Source organism: Prionailurus viverrinus, chromosome A3 (genome assembly GCF_022837055.1).
Source record: "Prionailurus viverrinus isolate Anna chromosome A3, UM_Priviv_1.0, whole genome shotgun sequence".
NCBI lineage: Eukaryota > Metazoa > Chordata > Mammalia > Carnivora > Felidae > Prionailurus > Prionailurus viverrinus.
Window position 1 is genome coordinate 58,146,465 of NC_062563.1, and position 8,456 is coordinate 58,154,920.

Below are 8,456 nucleotides of genomic sequence, written 5' to 3' on the forward strand. Positions count from 1 at the left end.
CCCTGTTCATGCTGTGTCTCTCCCTGTCTCAAAAATAAATAAACGTTAAAAAAAATTTTTTTTAATTGCCCTTAAAGGCACTTTAAAAAGCTCATCTGACCGAGTTTAAAGGACACACTTGGCATCACTAAGGATACAGAGATAGACCTAAGTCACAAGTATTTACCAGTGGGGTTGCTCTGCTGGTTCTGACAGCTCAGTGATGTCCCTTTGTTCCTTTTTTTTTTTAAGTTTATTTATTTTTGACAGAGAGAGAGAGAGAAAGAGACAGAGCATGAGTGGGGGAAGGGCAGAGAGGCGGAGACACAGAATCTGAAGCAGGCTCAGGCTCTGAGCTGTCAGCACAGAGCCCAATGTGGGGCTCGAATTCACCGAACGGGAGATCATGACCTGAGCTGAAGTCAGACGCTCACTGGACTGAGCCACCCAGGCGCCCCTGTTCCTTCTTAACTATAGAGAACAAACTGATAGTGACCAGACAGACGGAAGGTGGGTGGGGGGGTGGGTGAAATAGATGATGGGGGTTAAGGAGTGCACTTGTGATGAGCAACGGGTGCTGTAAGTATTGAATCACTAAATTGTACACCTGAAACTAATATTAGACTGCTGACTGGAATTTAAATTAACTAACTAACTAAATAAATAAATAAATAAAGCGTTGCTACTGGTCCCATTGATGAATCTTTCACTGTTGACGCTGGGGGATGTTTGCAGGCACCATATTTCTGAGTGCATGCTATTTATGTTCAGACTGCAGGTATCTGCTTTGCTGATGGCTTCTCCAAGAGTCACCACAAAGAGAGTTTCGAAAGCTCTTTTGACAAGAAGAACCTCTTGCTGATGGCACCGATCACAGCCACAAATGTGCAGCACATAACATTCCCTATGCCACACTCTCCATGGACCTACTTCCCCTAAGAAGTGGTTCAACCTTCAGTCATCCGACTTAGAAATCCTGCACCGGCCCCTGGGCCGGTTATGCTTCCTCACCCCAACCCTCTTTCCTGAACACTCCTCTTTCCTGGCTCCCTTCCTTTTTCTCTTGCCTCTTCCCACATTCCTTTCTCTGTGCTTTTATTCCTCTCTTTCCCCCCACCCAACATCTTTAGTACCCCTTCTCTCCACTCCCAGACTTGCCAGGTGTACTTCTTGGCTTCTCTCATTCAAGTTCAAGTCTCACCCTCTTTGATGACGAAAACTGCTGTTAACTGTTCTCCATCGAGATATATTTCCTCATACAAAACAAAAATGTTCTTTCTCAACATGAAACCAGACAGCTGCAACAATTTAGCTGGATATTTACAAACACTGGGAACATGATCTATTGTGGAGCAGAAGATATCTGATGGGTCAAGTGGTAAATCATGCTGATGGAGGACAGTTCTGAAGAAGGCTTTGCACAGTCAGCTATGATGTCGGGGGCCACTGTGAAGTACCAGAAAGATTTGGTGCTAGATTGAGAGACATGCGTTTGGGTTATAGCTCCACCACTTAGACCAAAGCAGGCTTTCTGAACTTAAATCTAGGAAATAAAGATAATGATGGTAACGAATAGAACTGGGGGATTTACTGAGAAGGACACTGTACAAAATTAAAGAGTTATACAATCATAAGGTGTGGTTCCTATCTCATTGATCTATTTCTGGCCCAGATGCTCATTAAAAGACTTGTTAATCCACAAGGGATGTTGCTTTTGTTGTTGTTGTTTTTAAATGAATGTGTGTTTATCGTTATAAACTCTTAATAGTCAAGAGAACATTTACTCATTCATTATTTATATATTCACCATTCTTTATGAGGGCATGTTTCTTTATAGTCCCTTGCAATATGATGTGATTTCAGATGACCTGGGAAGACATCCCTCCACCAGTACTAATATGTCATTTTTATTTTTTTAGTTAAGTGTGTATTGCTGCTACAATGTAACTGTATCCTGACATACAGGAGGCTGACACAATTATCTCCTATCAGTCATTCACATTTGAGTACGAATCAGTACATACTCGTTTTCCTGCTTGACACCTAGGTGAGAGGGGTTTTAGTTAGAATGTATTCCTAGAGCAGTATTTTTCAATTGTGATTCCACATAATTAATCAGAGTTGCCTGGGACTATCTGTAAATAAGAGATTCCTGGAAAACTTCCATTTCACAGCCATGCCTCAAGCCTGCCCCATACTTCTATTTCCAGGGTGAAAACAGTCCTGTCAGAAACAAATAGAAACCATAACCCAAAGAGGTTTAAGACTCTCAAGCTGAAATGTGAATTTGGAAAAAAAAAAAAAAAAAAAAAAAAAAAAGCTCTGAGGCCAAACCAACTTCTTCTCTTCAGAAGTTCTCAGCCTTTCCACCCAATGTTGCTTAATTGGGAAGCACAGTCATTTTCCCCCCCTGGAGTGATGGTTACATGGGGTTTGGGCTTTCTGGAGGCTATAGACATAATAGACTTCTAGTTCTGGTGAGTGTCAGCTGGCATAGAACCTGGTATCCTAGACCCTCCAAGAGAGTTCTCTGAGTGAAGCTAAATCACAAGACGCTGGAGGCTCTTTCCCTGACTCTGGAGCCAAAGGTTCCCTGTGCCCCCAACAGGCCTTCAGAAGCTGTTCGGCACACAGGCCAGGGGACAGACTGGGTTTCGGGAACTGGTTTCAGAATCACCCTTTTGTTAATGATGCCCACCTGGGCCGCTTGACAGGACTTTCACAGGGCGGTTCCAGTCTGGACCCCCTGACACGAAGGGTGAGTGCTGAGCCCCGCCTTGCTGACCCACTTCTCATGCTTCCATTTCTGTGGCTTTACTGCCCACCCGCCGGTTCCTACACTTTGAACAAAGTTCACCTCTACTCTGCCTCAGTCACACTTAGGCGGAGACATGCCTGGGAGCCCATCTGTAATTGATCGTCCTTGGACTTAAAAGTTGGTCTTAGAAATTTCTCGGCTGGCCACCCGCTTCCAGCTTGCCACATGTCTTACTCACTCTTCCTAAAGCTATTCTTTGTGCTGACCTTGGCCATCCTCTTCCTCAGCCCGTTCCTGTTCACACAGGCCATTTGTCACCCCTCCTTCCTTCCTACCCTGCCCCACACCTGCTTCTTAATTCTGTCATTCACCTTGCACGGTCTCCCTGTCAGATTCTCCCCTGTGCCCATGCCACCCAGCTCGCAGCTTCAAGTACATACCCCACCTCCTTGGTCTCTGCAGACCAGTTGTCTCCCCGTTGACTGTGATAACACATCTGTATATCTCACTGCACTTTTGTTCAACTCAAACTCCCTTTAACTTTTTCCATTTTTTTCCCTTCAAATGGGATACAAGTGTTTCCCAGTCTTCCCTGCTCTCAGAAAAGCTGGAATGAAGAAGAATGTTCCTCAGCCATGCCACTCCCTGATCTACCCTAAGCTTGCATTCTCAACCCCATCAAAAAAACAACGCCTACATTCATTGTTCCCGATTTTTCAAGACCCCACTCGCTGTTTACGGTTACCCCCACCTGCTTGTCTCTTAAAATTGTTCTCATCGAAGGTTGCGACACCCTAAATACAAAATCCAGTGGGCTCTTCTCAGTCTGCATTCTCCTGAATCCCGTCTTTACCGCATCATCCTTTGGAGCTCCCCTTCCATGCTAGGCACTCAGCAGTGCCAACTACCAACTTCTTCCCACATGGCAATTATGTGGCAAACACTGTGCCATACATTTACATTCTCTTGTACTTTAACCTTCATGACGATCCAGAGAAGAAGCTATCATTTCCCTATTTTATAAGAGAGGAAACAGGCTTGGAGAGATGAGGTAACTTGCCTAAACCTACACCTCTATCTGTAGAACTCCAGTGCCATGCTTTGAACCATCAGACAAGGGCACCCCAAGTCAAGTTGCTGCTTTGTCCTGGCTCTCCTCTCCTGCTGCCTCACTGACTCCTCCTTCTAGCTGCCCCCCTCTCCCTCCCCCCAAGTGCAGAAGGTTTCTGTTTTTATAATGGTTCTCTGGCCCCCTGACTCAACACATTGGAACTCTCCCCCTTGTCCTTCATGTTCAACCAGGTGCCAAACCTTATTGATTCTAACAACACGGAATCTTTCTCATAAGACCTCTTACTTTCTGCTGCCAGCATCTGTCCAGGCACTCATCACCCAGAACCTGCAGCATTTCTGGGGCCTTCGCTCGTTTCCTGTGTACCCTCCGCTAAGCTGACTCATTTTTCCAATACATTCATTCTTTTTTTTTTAATGTGTATCTATTTTTAAGAAACAGAACATGAGCAGGGGAGAGTCAGAGATAAAGAGGGTGACAGAGGATCTAAAGCAGGCTCTGAGCTGACAACAGAGAGCCCAAGTGAGGCTCAAATTCATAAACCATGAGAGCATGACCTGAGCCCAAGTCAGGCGCTCAAGAAAGTGAGCCACCCAGGCACCCCTCCAATACATTCATTCTGTGGAACAGCAAAGAAAAAAGACAAAAATGAGTGGAGGACCCCCAATCTGAAGTCAACATAAGGTTTACTGGTGTTTAAGATGTATTGAAAATAATGTGGGACGCCTGGGTGGCTCAGTCGGTTAAGCGTCTGACTTCGGCTCAAGTCATAATCTCGCGGTCTATGGGGTGGAGCCCTACATCAGGCTTTGTGATGACAGCTCAGAGCCTGGAGCCTCCTTTGGACTCTGTGTCTCCTTCTCTCTTCCCCTCCCCCGCTAGTGCTCTGTCTCTCCCTCCCTCACTCTCAAAAATAAATAAACATTAAAAAAAAGAAAATAATTTAAAAATAAAGAGTAGGACACCTTTTTAAAAATTATTTTTGAATTTTAAAAATATTTTTTAATGTTTATTTATTTTTGAGAGAGAGACAGAGTGTGGGGCTTGAACTTGGGAACAGCGAGATCATGACCTGAGCTGAAGTCAGACACTCAACCGACTGAGCCACCCACATACCCCAGTAGTAGGGCATCTTCTAACAAGCCAATCTGGAAATCATATTATCTCAAAAAATGCAATTTTTACTCATAATTGGTTAGACCTCAGCTCTCATGCAACTCGTAAAGTTAGAGATTGCTTTGCAGTAAACTGATAAGTGGGATGAGTTTTTTTGTTCCCTGTCTGGTATGTAAGATAACACAATGGAAATGGCTTAAGCAATTTGGTATCCACCTTCACAATATTGTCTCAACAGTCCCTTCCCCAACTTCTTATATAGACTCCAGTTTCTCATAACCTTATGAAATTAGTTCCGATGTTCTGCTGTTCCCCCCATTAATTAAACTTTGACAGATACTATCTACGCATATGAGAATTATGGTTTTAACAATTTTGCAATTAGAGAATCATGCCTTCATATATGGAACCTATTTTCAGAAACAATCTCACCACCCAAACTGCCAGCAATAGAATAGAGTTGAAGAGTCTGCCCATATATTACAAAGTATGGCATAAACCATGAGAAGCAATGGTATATACTATTCAGGTGTCCCTATTAACTGCTAACAGGTTCATTTAGAATCACATCTTCCCAGGCCCATGCCCAAGTGTTGGATACTTACATAAAAATCTCCCAACTACATTTTTTGAGAAGCCATTCACACATTGCTCTGGAAAATTTCTGAAACGTGCCAAGCTTTATACAAATTCATCTCTGAAAAGCCATTTTCACCTCTTCGTGTACTCTTTCACTGCTGAAACTGTTTTTATATACAGAATATGTTTTCTTGAGTTACAATTTACATACATTCACGGGTGTTAAGTGTTCAGCACTATGATTTTTTTTGACAAATACATAAACCTGAATAGCCGATGCCTTGGTCGCGATATAGAACATTTCTGCTACCCCTCAGAGCTCCCCTACGCCCACCTGTACTAGATACATCTTGCTAAATAGCAAGTTACCCCCAAACTTAGCAATGTAAAGCAACAAGCTTTCTGTTTTATTACCTCACATGATTTCTGAGGGAGAAGAGTCTAGGAGTGACTTAGCTGGGTGGTTCTGGCTCAGCATCTATCATAAAGCTTCAGTCAGTCAGGTGACCAGGACCACAGTCCCTATGGACTTGACTGAAACTGGAAGATTCATTTCCAAGCTCGCTCAGTTGTTGGCAAGAGGTTTGGTTCCTTACCAATGCTGGCCTCTCCACAGGGATGTTCGCAACACGACGCAGAGTCCCAGAGTAGTGGAGAGAATGAGAGAGAGGGAGAAGGAGAGGAGGAAGAGAGGGAGGGAGGGAGAGAGAGAGAAAAAGAGAGAGAGAGAGAGACATTATAAGACTCAAGCTATAACCTTAACTCAGAAGAAGCATTCCACGCCTTCACTTTCGCCTTATTCTTTTGGTCACACAGACCAAACCTGGTACAACATGGGAGGGAACCAAGGGGAGAAATCATGGAGGGCCATCTTGGAGGCTGGTTACCATACCACTTCAGTCAATTTCGACTACTCCCAACCCCTTGCCCTCTGATGGAAATCACTGCTCAGGTTTCTTGCATCACAGTCTCAACTTGCTCTAGAATTTCATATAAATAAAACAGACATTCCGTACTCTCTCGTGCATGGCTTCTTTTGCTCACCATAATGTTTCTGAGATTTATCCACGTTGTTATGGGTTTCTAGTAGTTAATTCCTATTTATTGCTGAGTAATATCCCATTATATCGATGTGTATCAGTTTATTTGTTCTCCTATGGATAAACTTTGAATTGTTCATAATTTAGGGCTATTCTGAAAAAAAATCAGCTAAAAATATTCTTGTACAAGTCTATTTGTGAATATATGTTCTCATTTCTCTTAAATATATACCTAGAAATGGAAGTGTGGAGTCAAAGGGAACATGTATATATTCTGGATGGATATAGATATAGATACAGATATAGATATAGATATAGATATAGATATAGATACAGATACATATACAGATATAGATATAGATACAGATATAGATATAGATATAGATAAAAATATACATATAGGTATAGGTATAGGTATAGATATAGATAAAAAACCATCAAATATGAATTTTTGTGAGTAATTATCCTGTTCTCTGGTTTGCTTATTCATTTTCTTAACACTCACTGTCTTCCAATATGAGAAGTTTTGATTGATTGATTGATTGATTATCTACTGGATCCTAATGGTTCTCTAGGAGTGGTCATAACTAAACTGGATCTATGATTTCAGCTCTGTGAACTGGGCTCTGAGAGGGTACAGAAAAGGCAAAGTTGGCTGCCCCAATGAGGGATTAAGGTGTTTGGGCAGCACCTTCCAGATCCCAGGATCATTGGGCTAGGACTTTAGCATTCCTGGGAAAAGACCCAGAGATCCAAATACCTCCCAGAGACTCCGGATGCAGGTAAAGGCAGTCAACACAACCCACCCATTCTCCTGCCAGGTGGTCCCCACCTCATCCCTCGTTTTGGCCCTTTCAGAGCCTGGATGTGAGAAGTGGGACACCTGGACAAGGCTGGCAGAGACATCGCTGTACTCAGGGGCAACCCAGTGTGACATGAAAGTAGGCATGAGGGTTAGAAGTGTGCCACATCCTCTCTCTTCCTTGTATACTTAACCTTGAATCTGTGCTTGAAACTTTTTACTGGTCTGGCAGTAAAATCAAATTCAATAACGAGCCCTCCTCCTCATTTGTTCCAATTTTTGAACTTGTTTCCAGACGCAAGTCTTCTTATGGAAATGTTTTCCCATTGTTCTATTTGTCAATTACCAGAGCAGTGGCTGTCTATTTAGTCCATGCGCGTATTTGATAGGGAGAGATGAATTTTAGAGTCAAGATTCTTGGTTTCATTTCTTAAAGTCTTCAGAATTTTTATTTTGTTTATAAATTGATTTAGTGAGAATGGATATCTTTACAACGATGAGCTCTTTTGCTGACACACAGCATGCCATTCCAGGGATTTAAGTCCTCTTTCATGCTTTTTAAAGAGATTTTATACATTTAGAGATTTAATCACAGAAGTCTGTCAGATCTTGTTCAAGCATTTGATGTGTATTTATATTTCATGCCATCAGTAGTATCATTTTTTATTTATCCCCCAAGCCATTGCATTTTTTAAATGTGCTTAATTTTTAAATGGGTTATACATGCACAGTAGAAACATTTTTAAACGTGCTTTCATTTATATCTTCTGTCCTGTCCTCTCATTTAATTCTTCTAACTCATTGTACGATTTCTAATGATTTTTAACAACTATATTGAGGCGTAACTTAATTCTACAGAATTCACTTATTTTAAGCGTATAATCATTTTTTTTTTTGAGAGAGAGAGAGACAGAGAGAGAGAGAGAGAGAGAGAGCAGGGGAGGGACAGAGCAGGGAGAGAGGGAAAATTTTAGGCAGGCTCCCCACCCAGCGTGGAGCTGACCTCACAACCGTATGATCACAACCACAGCCAAAATCGAGAGTCAGATGCTCAACGAACTGAGCCACCCAGGCACCCCTAGAATCAAATGATTTTCAATGAAATTAGCA

General features: G+C 42.4%; 1 protein-coding gene across 1 annotated transcript in view; it reads right to left on the minus strand.

Annotated features, from left to right (window-relative positions):
• The window catches only part of IL1RL1 (interleukin 1 receptor like 1), a 59,315-nt gene extending 53,358 nt beyond the window's left edge, over positions 1–5,957 (minus strand). Inside the window, exon 1 of the mRNA XM_047852546.1 lies at positions 5,919–5,957. The gene's annotated coding sequence lies outside the window, so the exon portion shown is untranslated. The remainder of the gene's footprint in view (positions 1–5,918) is intronic.
• Between the last annotated feature and the right edge of the window lie 2,499 nt (positions 5,958–8,456).